At 44.6% G+C, this 16,195-nt stretch overlaps 3 non-coding genes across 3 annotated transcripts; all 3 read left to right on the top strand.

Moving 5' to 3' along the window:
* The first annotated feature begins 830 nt into the window (after positions 1-830).
* Positions 831-903, top strand: trnaa-agc (transfer RNA alanine (anticodon AGC)). Its single transcript has one exon. It is a non-coding gene; the product is annotated as a tRNA-Ala (tRNA).
* A 2,985-nt stretch (positions 904-3,888) lies between these two features.
* On the top strand, positions 3,889-3,961 carry trnaa-agc (transfer RNA alanine (anticodon AGC)). Its single transcript has one exon. It is a non-coding gene; the product is annotated as a tRNA-Ala (tRNA).
* Positions 3,962-4,435: 474 nt separating this feature from the next.
* On the top strand, positions 4,436-4,508 carry trnaa-agc (transfer RNA alanine (anticodon AGC)). Its single transcript has one exon. It is a non-coding gene; the product is annotated as a tRNA-Ala (tRNA).
* Positions 4,509-16,195: the final 11,687 nt, after the last annotated feature.

Here is a 16,195-nt window from a genome sequence, read left to right as displayed (position 1 = left end):
AAATTTTAAAAGGCCAGAGTAACTGACCGACCACATTAATGTGCTTCGCGTTTGCACTGTCAACTGCTTTTTACAAAGATACTCCAGCATCTACTTGTAGATTTAAATGTAATGTGTCCAGTAATGCAGACAGGGCGTCTCTCCTTGCCTTTATCCTTCTCAATCCCATTGAGCCTTTTATAAAGACTATGTGTCACCAAAATAGGATATTTTATAACATTGAGTAAGGGGGATTAGATCAGATGGTAGAGCGCTCGCTTAGCATGCGAGAAGTAGTGGGATCGATGCCCGCATCCTCCACAGGATGGTCATCTGAAGGAATAATTATGGTATATTGTAAAAATGATACATAATATACCCATTTATTTCTGACTGACACTAGGCAGGAAAATGGAAGTCCTTATTAGTTAAAACCTAACGTAATAGGCCTCAAGCCCCCATTAAAAGAGCCGCACTATAATTGGACATATGAAGGTCATACGATGGTCACATGAAGGAAGTATTTTTGGTATATTGTAAAAATGATATATAATATACCTATTTATTTCTGACTGACACTAGGCAGGAACATGGCATTTCTTATTAGTTAAAAACCTAACATTATAGGCCTCAAGCCCCCATTAAAAGAGCCGCACAAATTGGGACAAACCTCAGGAAAAACTGAAAGAAAACCATTTTGGTTATTTCTAAAATTCAAAGCACAGTAATATGTTCAATCCAACAACATGACAGTAGCACAAACGACTCCCATAAATGATAGATCATCTCCAACTCCCACTAAGATCCTACTTAAAAAAATTGTAACGGTGCGGATGGTAACAGAGTCAGGTGGGGGATTAGCTCAGATGGTAGAGCGCTCGCTTAGCATGCGAGAAGTAGCGGGATCGATGCCCGCATCCTCCAATATATTTTAAATGGCCAGAGTAACTGACCGACCTCATTAATGTGCGTCTCGTTTGCACTGTCAACTGCATGTTACAACATGTCCCAGATACTCCAGCATCTACTTGTAGATTTAAATGTAATGTGTCCAGTAATGCAGACTGGGTGTCTCTTCTTGCCTTTATCCTTCTCAATCCCATTGAGCCTTTTATAAAGATCATATGTCAGGAAAATAGGATATTTTACATCAGTGAGAAAGGGGGATTAGATCAGATGGCAGAGGGCTGTCTTAGCATGTGAGAAGTAGCGGGATCGATGCCTGCATCCTCCACAGGATCGTCATCTGAAGAAATATTTTTGCTATATTTTAAAAATGATATATAATATACCTATTTATTTCTGACTGACACTAGGCAGGAAAATGGAAGCGATTTAACGTAATACGTAATAGGCCTCAAGCCCCCATTAAAAGAGCCACACTAATATGGTCATACGATGGTCATATTTTTCTTTTTTCTTTCTTTTTTTTTGCTTCTGTTGAGATCAACACGGCCGCCGAACGTACTGCAGGCCACCGGACTGGTTTCACCAGTCTATAATGCTGTTCCTATTCTGCGTTGTATGGTATCCCTTGACAGGAGGTTTGTCCGGGATTTCATGTAGGAATTTTCCCAGCAGAATTTTTAACATGTATAGACCTCTGCCTGTGTTGCTGAGGTCACGGAGTGGGGGAGAATGTTCCATAGTTTCCCAGCATGGACAGCAAAGGAGGAGTCATATAGGCTCACAGCGGACAGAGGAGCATGCTTGTTGAAGGCGGGAATTTTGACCTTCTTTCCAAGCCGCATATTGTCGGTGAACTGCATCCCGATGTCATTGGGTGTGATTTTGTTGAGGATCTTCCAGACATGAATGATCATATATCTCTCTCTTCTGCGCTGCAGGGATAGAAGGTTCAGTCCAGTAGTCAAGGTCCCCTGTTCCAACGATGCGCCGGGTGAAGTTGCGCTGGACATCCTCGATTGTCTGGATGTCTGACACCTTTACAGGGTTCCAAAGGGGGCAGCAGTATTCTACCCTGCTTCGGATTAGTGACTTGTAAAGTTGAAGCATGACAGGTCTGGAGCGGTCTTTAAAGACTCCAAGAACCCATGAAGCAGTCTTTATAGCACCAGCCACCATCTTGTTGATGTGAGGGGTCCATTTATAGTCGGATGACAGTTCTACACCGAAATCTCTTGCAGACTTGGGGTTTAAGGATGTGCCCACTTGGTGTGGCGTACTCCGAGAGATGTGATGTAAAGGGAAGCTCGTCAAGCATGGTAGATTTGTTTGTCCTGTACCGAAGGAACATGAACTTGTCCTGGTGTAGCACCATGTTGTTCTTCTTGGACCATTCAATTATGCTGTCAAGGTCTTCTTGGACAATCTCTGCGTCCTCGGAGATGTCGATTTTTCTCTGGATCTTGGTGTCATCTGCAAAACTACCAGGGTCGCAGTTCTTGACAACTTTGAAGTCGCCTGTTACATAGATCGTTGAGACTTCACTCTGGATATCGTCAAGGTAGGTTTGGAGATGAGTCATCATCTTGGAGAAGCTCTTGAGGCTTGCGGTAGGAGGACGGTAGATAGATGCGACTATGTAGTGTATGGATTCAATAGCGCATTTAACTGACTGGCAGATACCGTCATCAAAGGTCTGGACATCTCATGTGAGGAGGGAGTCGTGGACATACAGCATGGTGCCATCCCCTGTTCTGGACGCTCTGTCGCATCTTAGGATGTGGTAGTGTGGGATGGCAACCTGTGCATCGTGGATGTAGCTTTTGAGCCATGATTCCGATGCTGCTAGGAAGGGTACTGAGCTACCAGGACAGTTAAGTAGGGTGTCGGAGATAAATGGAATCTTCCATCTGCTCTGGCTGGTAGCCTTTGGATGTTTAGGATGTAGAGACTTGAGTAGGTAGGTTTGTGTTGTAGCCCTGCATTGCCTGCTGGAGGAGGGATTTCATCAGGATAGGGTTGGAGCTCATGTACTGAGTCGGTGGGGGAGGCATTTGCATGGGGATCTGCTCTTGGGGGATGGGAGGTAGAAGGTACTGCCACAACTGTTGGTGGCACTGGGGGGGTCCAGGTAGGGTTTGTCGCTGGCGTTCGGCCCTCATCTCCGTCAGCTGTATCTGCATCTCTTGTTGCTGGTCTCACATCTGGTCGAGGATCTGGGGGAGTCGGGATAAAAAAGACGTGTCGATAGCATTTGCTTCTGCACATTTTTCTGGAGCAGCAGCTGTGAGAGACGGAGCTTGCTGCCATCGAGATCTTGGTTCTCAGACTGATGGTGTCCCTAGTAGGGGTGGTCTTGAGCTCGCACTCAGTGCCCACTGCCTGTTTGTAGGCGGAGGCATCTGGCGGGGATGATCGCCTCCTTGGCGTCTAGCTGGATCTTGTCTCTGTGGTCGAGGTGCATCTGATTCATATTTCTTCGTGTTTTGCAGGTGGCTAAACCTACATCCCTGCACAGTACAAACCCGACGTTTGACTGAGTGTCTGCACAGTACAGGATGGTAGAATTTACAGTTTCTTCCTCTACTACATCCGACTCTGGTGTCTGTGCCATGCCTCATGTAGTTTATGCAGCGAGGAGTGTGAAGCTTCGTACATGGATATGAGGGAAGTATTTTTGGTATATTGTAAAAATGATATATAATATACCTATTTATTTCTGACTGACACTGGGCAGGAACATGGAATTTCTTATTAGTTAAAACCTAACGTAATAGGCCTCAAGCTGCCATTAAAAGAGCTGCACAAATTGGGACAATCCCCAGGAAAAACTGAAAAAAAACCTTTTTGTTTATTTCTAAAATTCAAAGTACAGTAATAAGTTCAATCCAACAACATGACAGCAGCACAAACGACTCCCTTAAATGATAGAACTCCAACTCCAACTCCAACTTCCATTAAGATGAAAAAATTCAAACTGTGCGGAAGGTTACAGAGTCCGGTGGGGGATTAGCTCAGATGGTAGAGCGCTCGCTTAGCATGCGAGAAGTAGCGGGATCGATGCCCGCATCCTCCAATATTTTTTAAAAAGCCAGAGTAACTGACCGACCTCATTAATGTGCGTCTCGTTTGCACTGTCAACTGCTTGTTACAACATGTCCCAGATACTCCAGCATCTATTTGTAGATTTAAATGTAATGTGTCCAGTAATGTGTCCAGTAATGCAGACTGGGCGTCTCTTCATCCCATTGCCTTTATCCTTCTCAATCCCATTGAGCCTTTTATAAATATCATATGGGATAGTAGCGGGATCGATGCCCGCATCCTCCATTTGTTCACAGAGCTACCCTATTGTTCATATCTACAAGTTGACTATGTGTCAATATTTCTTTCATAACTAGAAATACAAAAAAAATTCAATGTCGTCATAATTGTATTAACCTTATGCTGTAATTTAAAAAGTAAGGCAACTTTTTTTCAATGTTCAAAGAAGGATCACGATTCAAAAGTGAAGGCGTCATGAAAATACAGTACATTGGGTTAGACGGCAGGGGGATTAGCTCAGATGGTAGAGCGCTCGCTTAGCATGCGAGAAGTAGCGGGATCGATGCCCGCATCCTCCATACTTTTTCCCTCAGAAAATCGGCATCATTGTTCACCAAGATGTCGGATAGTGTAATGTTCATTTATAGGCTAATTGTTTTCAAAATCACGTTCATCTATACAGGTTTATCTCAATAAATTTGAATTTTAGCGAAAAAGTTAATTAATTTAAATTCTTCAATTAAACAGTGAAACTCCTACATTATATAGAGTCTTTACACCCAAAGTGAAATATTTCAAGCGTTTATTCGACTTAACATGGATGATTATGGTTTACAACTGATGAAATCAATCAATCCTATGTTTTCCTTCAGAAAATTGGCGTCAAGTGGCCAGATCATGTTCATATGTGGCCGGATTCTTCTCCCAGTCACGTTACTGGTGCATAATACATTTGAACATTTTAGGGTTACTGCGCTGGGTCGCTACAACACTATGGAGAAATTAATTGATTTAAATTATTCACTTTAAAAGTCAAACTCATATTATATAGATGTATTAAAGCTAAAGTGAAAGAATTCAAGCACGTATTTGCTTAAATTTGAATGATTATCGCTCCTGCTCTTGAAACCCCAAAATTCTGTATCTCAGAAAATGTGAATTATACGTTCCAGTAGGGCCGGTCGATCACAATGGAGAAACGATGGGAAACAATAAATATCAGCCTTATAGAGATAGTGATCTAGAAACAGAGTATTAGTGTTGGTGACAGTTTGGCAAAGTGTCGAGCATGTCAAGTGTAGCCTACATGAGTAGACGCAAAGCATAAATCCCTCTGCACACTTTGGCCCAGAAGCAGTCAAGAGCTATAACGTTGTAATCTATTTAAGCTATTAAGCTGTTTATTGAGCAGATCACACGTGCATTGTTTTATATTTCCTACTAATTCCAATATGTAGTTATATGTAAATATAGACAAAGGACTGTCATACCCTTATCAAAACACATGGCAACGTTACTACCCAGAAACGACACATTACAACAATGGTAATGAACAACAACGTTACCGTTTGCAAGCAATCGGCAATGTCAACACCAACGGATGCAGCAGAAAATTTGTCAGATAACGGTAGGCCTACATCACGTCTAAAAATGCACATCTTACCTTTATTGAGAAATGGATGAATTCCGCGAAACAACGTGATTGGTTAAAAGTAAGCCGGAAAAAACGTGATTGGCTAATGTTGGGCTTACTTTGGGCTTACTTTGGCGGAACTGGCAGAACACAGTAATGCAGGAGGAAGGCAGCCAATTTTTGAGCCCCACACGCATGTGAAAAACACGGGAAATAAATACGGGAAAATATAGAATGAAGCAATAACATATAGGCCTATTTTGCCGTGCAGAAATAGTCAGGCGATATCACTGTGCATTATTTGACGTTTCGAGTTATGTTCTTCCATTTCACCTGCCGTGAGTGGGATTCGATCCAGCGAGCTGCACAAGCAGCGATCTGTACATCAATACAATTAATACAATTAATCAATACACCCAATGACTTAAGTTTATTTCTGTTTCTGTTAATCACAATAAAATGTGTATTATTATAAGTATTGTATAGGAACACAAGATGTAAAATGAACAAGCATTGTATAGGAACACAAGATGTAAAATGAACAAGTATTTTATAGGAACACAAGATGTAAAATGAACAAGTATTGTATAGAAACACAAGATGTAAAGTATTGAGAACCCACACACACGAACACACACACACACACACACACACACACACACACACACACACACACACACACACACACACACACACACACACACGTTATGGCAGTCCATCGATTACGATGATGACGTTGCTCCAAATAGAAAGGAAGGACAATTATTGGGGTGTGTTGCGGCGATGCATAGCCAAGTGGCTGTGCAGGCCTATGCAGGATCCACAGATTTTGCCACAAGAGAGACAAGGGTATGTGGCACTGGAGGGTGTGGGCACTGCAGCACGCTGATGCCTCAGTGCACGTCGCTGTATCCTCCTCTCTGTGGCTTGCTCCTGAAGGTGAGTAGTTCCCTGGTTGCAGGAGGAGCTCCAGGTGTTGCGATCAGCAGCCAGGGACTCGAGTGCAGTAGGTGAAATGTTGCACTGCTTCAGGAGGGTTTTGAGGTGATCCTTATAACGTTTTTTTGGACCCCCAGCAGATCTCTGGCCATCCAGAAGTTGGCCATAGAGGATTTGCCTGGGCAGGCGGTGGGCAGGCATACGGATCACATGCCCAACCCAGCGTAGGTGTTTCTGCGCAAGGAGCAGGGCGATGCTTTGTGTGTGGGTCCGGTCAAAGACCTCGGCATAGGGCACCCTGTCTTCCCAGGACACACCCAGGATCCTTTGCAGGCAACGGATGTGGAAGGCCTCTACGGTTCGAAAATGCCTCTGGTAAGGTTTCCAGGTTTCCGAACCATACAGCAGTGTGGAAAGACAGACTGCCCTGTACACAGCTGCTTTGGTGGAGGTGGTGAGGTTCCTGTTCTGGAAAACCCTGGCGCTAAGCCTGCCACAGGCAGCGGAGGCCAGACCGATGTCATCATCGATGTTGCAGGAGGGGGACAGAATACTGCCTAGGTAGGTGAAGTGTGGGACGATGGCAAGGGGATGACCATCGAGGGTGAAGGTGGGCACACACGTTTGGGGGGTGAACTCCTGAGCAACTATTTGTGTTTTCTTGATGTTGATTTGGAGACCAATGGCGCTGTAGATGGAGGCGACCACATTCCGCGCATGCTGTAGAGATTCTGGTGAGTGGGCGAGGAGAGCACAGTCATCTGCATACTGTAGCTCTAAGATGTGTTGGGTGGTGGTTTTGGTGAAGGCTTGGAGGCGCCTAATGTTGAAGAGGTTGCCATCCAGTCTGTACTGTATCTGTACCCCATCAGAAGGGTCCAGGAGTTTGTGGGAGAGGAGGGTGACTGTGGAGAGGAATATGTTGAAGATGGTTGGGGCTAAGACACACCCTTGCTTGACCCCCACAACCACACTGAAGAATGGAGATTGTTGGCCACCAACACTCACACAGGCTTGCATCCCATCATGAAACTGCCGCAAGATGTTTCTGAAATTTGGTGGAACCCCCAGCTTCCCCAGCACTTCCCACAGCAGTTCCCGGTTTACCGTGTCGAAGGCCTTGGACAGATCAATGAAAGCTAGGTACAAGTTTTTGCAGTGTTCTCTGCATTTTTCCTGTATCTGTCTAGCAGCAAAGATCATGTCTGCGGTACTTCGCTGTTGCCTAAAGCCGCACTGGGTCTCCGGTAGGATGTTATTGGTAGCATGAGATGCTAGTCGAAGTAGAATGATCCGTGCGAGCACCTTACCGGCAACTGACAAAAGGGAAATGCCTCTGCTATTGCCGCAGTCTGCTTTGTCTCCTTTGCGCTTAAAGATTGTGATGATGTTGGCATCCTTCCAATCTTGCGGGATGACTTCAGATGACCAAATGTCAATGATCAGATGGTGTAATCTGCGGGTGAGGAGGTATCCGCAATGCTTCAGGATTTCTGCCGGGACTCCATCAAGGCCTGGGCTCTTGTTGTTCTTCAGGCCAGCGATGGCTCTTGTCAGCTTGGCGGACAATGATGTAATCAAGGAGGTGCCAGTGTTTAGAGCGGGGGTGTTGCCAGGAGGTCTTAAATTTGTTCTTCAGTTGTAACAAGGTGTTAGAGATGACCAACTGATACTCAGAGCAGAGAGTGAGGAGGCGAAGACCATTTTCATTGAGTTTACCAACACCGTGCTGCCCAAGCACATCCTTCCATAACACACCATCAGAGCCCACTCTCGCGTTAAAGTCCCCGAGGAGAATGAGCTTGTCGGTGGAGGGTGTTTTATTTATGGCGGAGTGCAGGGAGGCATAGAAGAGTTCCTTGCACTCGGGGTCAGCATCCAGTGTTGGGGCATATGCACTGATGAGGGTGGCATGACGGTTGTTGGTGAGGGGAATGCGCCAGGTCATCAGTCTTTCACTGATGCCGACTGGGGATTCTGGGATCCTCTGAAGTAGGCTTGACCGCATAGCAAAACCTACACCATGGATATTTGGAGCAGGCCTGCGCAGAAGAATAGATTATAGTGAAGGCAGTGGTGCGCAGTCTCTGACCTCACTGTCTTGGCTCCCCCGACATACTCCAGTGGCATGCAAAGCACGACAGTGGAAGGGAGTTGCAGAAGACTGCCAGAACACCGGCCTAATGTGGGTTATCTCCACAGGTTCTTGATCAGAGTGTCCTTCTCCTAGATGGGTTGCCTGCCATGGCTATGAGCCCCATCTGCCCATGCTATTTACCCATAGGCTGGGGCAGTGGTTGAGAGGCGCCAGGGCGTGTCCACACACCGGTGGGCCTGCACGCCTTCTCTCTGGGGCCCACTGCTGCTCCGAGATCTCCTACAGTTTAGCCTGGGACCGCGAGGTACCCAGTTACCGTGTGAGGCCACGAGGAGGCACTGTAGGAGTCTTGGTGGTGGAGAGGCTATGTACCGGCAGTAGGAGACTTACGCGCTCTGCTCCTCTTTCACCCAAAACAGAGTCTGGGGTGAAAGAGTGTGTGTGTGCACACACACACACACACACACACACACACACACACACTTTCTTTTCTTGGTGGTTGTCTTGTGCAAAGTGCACAGCGTTTTGCACATGGCCTCAACCAAGCGGCTCGTGGCAGGCCACTGAGCTGGCCCCCCAGGATGTCCTCATCAAGCAGCGCTTTACACTCTCCACACCCGGCGTGAATCCAGACCGCTTGGGAGCCTTAAAACGGCCATGTGGCACTTGCTCCTGATGACGAGGCTGGTAGTTGACCCGCTTCTTGTCGCAGTCAGGGAGAGCTCTCCACAGCTGGATGACCTGGGTCACCTGCAGTTGAGTGAGGTAAGATGCCTCACGGAGACCCACCAGAAAAGCAGCGAGGTCCTGGACTTTGTCCCACCCAGCGACCCCATTCGGTCCAATGACTGCTCCCTAATAAATGGATTGATTAGTAGTAATAGTAAATGGGAAATAAAATGTAATTGAGTTTAATTTGAAATAGCCATTAAAGTGTCTTACCTGAGCCTCGTCGGACTGTGCCGACGGCTGTGCCGATTGGCGCCGAAAGACTGGGTATGCGTACATTTTCTGAAAGAAAATAAGAAAAAAGAACAACAAGTACCTGTATATTGTTACGTATTTTAAGCACATAAGCTGCCCCCACATAGCCACTAGGAAGCAGGATCGGACACACAAGCTGCATTGCCCTCACATAGCCACTAGGAAGCAGGATCGAACACATAAGCTGCAATAACTACTCCAGCCACAGATGGCAGCACCTTTAGACAGGTGAGGAGGGCGGAGCATTACGTCACACCGGCCACGCACACTTCACATAGGCCACGCCCACTTGATAAATCCCAGCGCGGAGTTCAGATTTAGGCCAGAGCTGATAGGCAGACCCGCGGAGAGACTCGGGCCTAAGGCCCCGTGTACACGAAGGGAAAACGCAGATATTTCCACTGTGACGCGGTTTGCGTCACAGAAAACGATCATTTCTAAAAACTTTTTTATTTTTTCTGAAAACGCCTGTTATGTGTTGCCGTGTCAACGGGTCGAAACAGGGTTTTAGGTTCGGAAACGTCACATTATGCGCCAGGAAATGCTTAACGTCATATGAGTGTGTGTTTACAGTTTGTTTGTTACAGGAAGACGCTCATGTTATTCGTTGTTGTTGATTCTGAGGATTCGGATTGGCTTGCATGGCTTTATCCTTCTCCCTACACTGCCGCCCATAGGTTTGACATAGTTATAATGGCGCTCGATGGCGTATTTACAGGGTTGCCAACAGTCACGCTTTCACCATCAATCTCACGCTGTCACGCACACGCAAGAAATGTCACGCCAAAATAAAAAATCCTCCTGTTCATTTTCTGCGGGAGCAGACTAGCAGCTGTAACATCTGCCTACCTACAACGTGACCATGGCATTATTCTCTGATCGTTGATTCGCTGAAAACCACGCACCTGATACTAAGTTGCGCTTGAAAAGGTCAGAGAGAGTTAGAGCGTATAGGTTCGGAGTCGGAGCCCACTGAAGCGCGTTTGAAAGTTTGGATGACAATTAATCAAGGTAAGCAGATAAAGTAGCCTAACAAATCGAATAATATATTGTCTAATAGAATAGTGTACCTTGTCACTACAGATGTAGCCTTGCGTAATCAGTCTAATTGTGTGCTGAGACAGTAAAGACTTCAACTAGTTGCAAACGTTTTCTCACGTGTATTATGAGGGCTAGGTAATTGCTAAATAAAAGGCTCATGTGCAATGAAGTTTTGTTAGATGAGCTTGCTGAAATATTTCAAAAGAAAAACGGATCATGGACATGGAGAGAAGAATCAAGCAGAGCTTCAGCAGGTAAGCTAGTCACATAATGATTTATGTTCAGTTGTTTGTTAGCAAAAATAAAAATGTTACACTAGCCTACCTTTTCATTACAAGATGGACAGTGTGCCCTCCACCTGATACCTCACCACAACTCAAAATATGAACTTGTCTTACCAATGTTAGCACAGGAAAATCCAGGCCTACATGTAATTTTAATGGAGATGTCATGATTAGGCTACCATGTCATTAAAAGGCTGCAGGTTTTTTAACACAGCCTACCTTTTTAGATAGAGGAAAGAGTGGAGAAAGACAATGAAGAAGGGGTTGCAGCATTCTTCAAGGAAAGGGTTCAAATCCGGGATAGCTCTTAACCCTGCGTTCACACCAAAAGATGCAAAAAGTTGACGCGCGTCGTGATCCCATTCAAAGTGAATGTAGAGACGCGTTGCTGCTTTGCTGCCGCAGCATTTGCTGCCGAGAAAACGGGCAGCAAAACTTGATTTGCGGCGCGTCAAAATCTGATTTTTTGACGCGCCGCAAAACTTGAAGCAAAAGGAGAGGAAGCGTGTTGAACACGTGTGAGAGATATAACTTTAGCTACTTCGAGCCACGGGCAAAGGCCCATGACTCTCCGCGGGTGTGGGTGAAAATCTCTGGGGCTGTTTCCTTCGACTTCCCCGCTAGAGCACGTCAAGTGTTCCAAGATACATCGTGTGTTTATTAAGGAACCCAACAAAACATTACATTATCTAGCGATCCGTTAACTGTATTAGGTTATTTCGTCTTTGGCAACATGAGCGCGAATGTTTTTTGAAACCTGCCCGGCAACGGACGACGCGATCATCTGCTGACAGGCAGGTTTGGAATGGATTACGTATGGATGACGCGCCCAGTACAAATTTGGCAGCCGGCACAAATTTAGTGTGACACCGCCTTCAAAAAGGTCTTGCTCCCCTTGTGGCTATGTATAGTATTTACGGCTTATATGTTTGGTCCTGCTTCATAGGGTCTATGTGTGGGTAGCTTAGGTTCTTAAAATACGGGTGGTGGGTGGAGGGTGGTGTTTATTGCAGCATTCTTCGAAGAAAATAGTCCAATCCCGGGTTGCTTTTAACTCACTTTATTTGTTAAAGTAGGCATGTTTCGGTATGGTCAACTATGAAGTTTAAGGGAGGGAATTGTATCTAACGCGTGGAGAGGAAAATACCGTGTTCTACTTCAAGCCCCCGGGCATAGGCCCGGTGGCTCTCCGCCGTCTACCTATTGATCTCTGGCCTCTTCACTTCGAATCATCCGCTAGAGGACGTCAAGTGGGCGTGGCCTATGCAGTGGGCGTGGCCGGGGTGACGTAATGGCTTCGGCTTCTTCACCTATCTAAAGGTGCTGCCTTCTGTGGATGGAGCAGCCTTCAATAAGGTCTTGCTCCCCTTGTGGCTATGTATAGTATTTACGGCTTGTATGTTTGGTCCTGCTTCCTAGTGGTTAAGTGAGGGTAATGCAGCTTCTTAAAATACTTAACATGTTGGATGATGAGGTGCTGGTGGAGGAGGAGGAGGATGTGGTGGAGGAGGAGGAAGATACACGCACAGAGCCTACAGTCAAGCAGAAGAAAAGGGCAAAATCAGGGGCCACTGCTTACAATTCCAAATTCAACAGGGCCTGGACTAAAGAGTGGCCTTTCATTAAACAGGGCACAACTGAGTTTCACTTTTGGTGTGAAGTCTGCCGGTGTAAGTACCATATTGGCTCGGCTTCCAGATCGGCTCGGGGTCCGTCGTCTGCTGATTACGTCACATAATATCATTGGCTGTACGCTTGAATGGGCGTACATTCTGATTGGCTGTACGTCGGACAGTTGTGATTGGCTGTTTTGTGGAGTTTTTTTTCCCCGGAGATGGCAGCAGCTATGGAGAGCTTTTATGCAGAAATTAAGCATTTCCTAGAAACGAGTGTTTACCACACTATAACCAACACTAGCCCGAAACCAGAGAGCAGAAAGGCAGTGATTCGGAAGGCATCAATAAGATACACAATAAAAGGTAAGTCACACGGTTAAACGAGGCAACAGCGAGCACATGTGTGAGCACGAGTAGGCCTATGTCTAGTTTCGGTTTGTGTTGCCAGATTGGGCATATGTCCCATTTTTCCAGCCTAACGTGATTAAAAGTAGCCAAATCGGGCTGAAAATGTGCCCAATCTGGCAACACGGACGGCTTATTTTAACAGCCAAGATGATTCCGAGGGATGTTTTGTTTTTAGAAGAAAACTATCCATACAGATAGGTTGGGAATGGTCTATGTTCAAAATGAAAGATCATTACAGGCTCTTTAATTTAAGCCATAAAAAACCTGCACTTAAATGCAATTATGTGGCACTTTATTATTTGTATTAAAAATTGATTGTTTTTGTTTTAAATATCCGGTAGAGCAAAGAAATAAAATGATGAAATTATAATAAAGTTGATGTGAATGTAAGAGGTTGTGTTGAATGGGCATATGATATCGTCTCATATCGATCGCATGCCCCTGAATCGAAATCGTATCGCGACAAACTTTTGATATCTGCAAATATCGTATCGTTGTCCAATGAATCGATATAATATCGTATCGTGATGAAACCAGAGATTTACACCCCCAAAAAACACTAAATGAATGTTGTATTTTCCTGCTGCATCAGACGAGCAGTTGTATTACAGCTTCCACGGAAAGCTTCGCTTGGTGGTGTGTAACCAGGAGCAAGTCTGTAATGCCTTAAAGGAGTGCCATGACAATCTTGGCAGTGGGGGTCATCCAGGTAGACGCCGAACAACAGAAAAGGTATTGGCGTCCTACCATTGGAAAACACTGAGGAAAAAAATGATGTAAAAAAATGGGTGAGTGTTATTAGTACTGAAGGAAATGTATTGGCTGCGTTCATTGTTATTTATATGCTGCCCATTAGATCTGATGCCTTTAAGTTCCACATAAACTGTGGTGCATTTCACTTAGTTTGTTTATGCAATTATTATGCTAACACTGTTCCACATATACAGTACACTTGTAATAAATTTAAGAAATTACTTGAATACCCTGTTTTACAGGTTGATGAGTGTCCTCGCTGTCAGCGGCATGAAAAAATTAAAACAGTGGCACCTGTCCTCCATCCCATCTCTGTCAAAGAAGCATGGAGTGTCCTCGGGGTAGATTTAATGGGTCCACTTCCTACCACCGCAAAGGGCAAAAGGTAGCATTATATTGTGTGTAATGCATGTGTAACCCCTTTTGAAGGTAGTAAATGCAAGGTTTTTGACAGTCAGGGATGCAACATATACTGTATTTATAACAATCTGCATTTTATGTTGCAGATTCATTCTGACAGCCACAGACAAAATGTCTTTACACAAAGACAGCTGCTGAGGTTACAAAAAAAATTGTCAGCATTCTGCTTGACTTTGGACTGGTGGAGAAGATAATAACAGACCAAGGACGAGAATTTGTAAATGAGATACAGTGATGTATTTGAAACAGTTTTTATTCCCACATAGAATATTTACAATTTAATCATCCTGTATCTTTCAAGGTAATTTGCATACATTAATATTTCTGCAGGTCAACCGTGGTGTTTTTGAAACTCTGGGTGTGAAACACTGCATTACTTCAGCATACCATCCCCAGGCCAACGGACAGGATGAGCGGACGAACCGCAATATTAAGGAGGCACTTGCAAAGTACTGTGGGGAGGGACAAAATGACTGGGATGCCCATTTAAAGGGTATTGTAGCAAGTATCAACACATCTAAACAGGTAATATTGTGTAACAGCTGCATATGTATTCATTCAACATTGAACCGAGACAAAAAAAAGGGTAAAATGCTATTAATGTTTTTTTACAGAGGTCAACAAAGTACACACCATATTGTGCACTTTTTGGCAGACACCCACGCAATCCTGGAGTCTTGAACTTAGTCATTGACAAAAACGAGGAGGATGACAACTCCATTGTTGTGTCTGATGTGACCGAAGAGCACCTGGAGGCCAAGACTAGGGAAGTTGCAGATCTGCATGCAGAGGTGAGGGTGAAATGGCAATGTATGCATCTTAAGAACTACAATATTAATATGTTTTAAAAGGACAATTAAATTGTAAGCATTTTATATTTTTCTCAGATTTACCAAAACATAAAGATTGCCCAAGACAGGCAAAAAAAAGCTTATGAGACCCGCAAAGGGAGGAATGTGAAGTCCTTCCACTTCCAAATTGGGGATGAGGTCCTAAAAGCCAACAAAATAAAGGAAGGCCGAAAAGGAGGACGACTCGAAAGCAACTGGTTTGGGCCTTATGTCGTAGCCTCCATTTCAGAGAAGGGTGTAGCAACGCTGTCAAGCACAAAAGGGGCTCCTCTGAAACAAAGGGTTAATGTTTCACAGCTGAAGCCCTTCATCAAGCCTAATTTGAGAGGTATTATAATTGTTGATACAAGAACACACTGTTAGTGGACTATGTATGTGATGGTTGCATAATACTGTATTCTTCTCATCAGATTCCAAAGAGCCAGAGGGCTCAGTCAAGAAAGAAAATTATAATTCGGTCCCTAAAGATGACAGCTTCCAAGGTATATGTTTAAATGCAGTTTAGTCATCTAGTGTGGTTGTGGTAGTAAGGAATATAAGCTCACATTTGAATGGCAACTCCAGATGCACATGCCTTTAAAGTGCAACAGATTATCATTGGCAAAATCTTTAGTGCTATGTTTGTAAAAATAATTTATTTTTATCCGTTAACAGCTGAACAGGAGTCCCTGTCTGAGCAATCGCGTCACGACCATGACTACTGGTCTGGTGCGAGTTGTTTAAAGGCGATGCATCCAATGCAAGACATGCTGGTAGATCTAATATATCTACTTTATACACAACTGTGAATGTGTATTGTTTTGATTTTACTGTTTCTTTTGTATGTGTTAAATTAGTTTTAAGTATGTTTTGAAATCTTTCATATGTAGCTCAACTACGTGCTAGATACCAACAGACCTGGAGCAGAGATCCTTGTGAAGGATGGGAACGTCTGTCTGACACGGGAGGACTTCTTGAGCCTGGGCCTTCCCCAATTTATGGAATCAAATGTCAGTATACTTAAGTTTTGATGCCCTTGGTATCAGGTTTCAAACGAAGGCACAAGTTACTTACCTTTGTTACAGATTGGAAACGCATGCTTCAAACTCGTGAAGGAAGCCGCCCAAAGATGCGTACGTTTTGTTCATCTTTTCATTTATTAAAACATAGATTATGCACTTGCAGAGGTAGGCCACTTCGCTCTCTTTTTTTCCAAATTGTGCTTACGAGCAGTGAAACTTGTGTAGTCCAGTTTTCCC

This window comes from Gadus chalcogrammus, chromosome 10, assembly GCF_026213295.1.
Source record: "Gadus chalcogrammus isolate NIFS_2021 chromosome 10, NIFS_Gcha_1.0, whole genome shotgun sequence".
Taxonomy (NCBI): Eukaryota; Metazoa; Chordata; class Actinopteri; order Gadiformes; family Gadidae; genus Gadus; species Gadus chalcogrammus.
The sequence above is the reverse complement of the archived record's forward strand: the minus strand, read 5'-3'. Positions and strand labels throughout refer to the sequence as shown.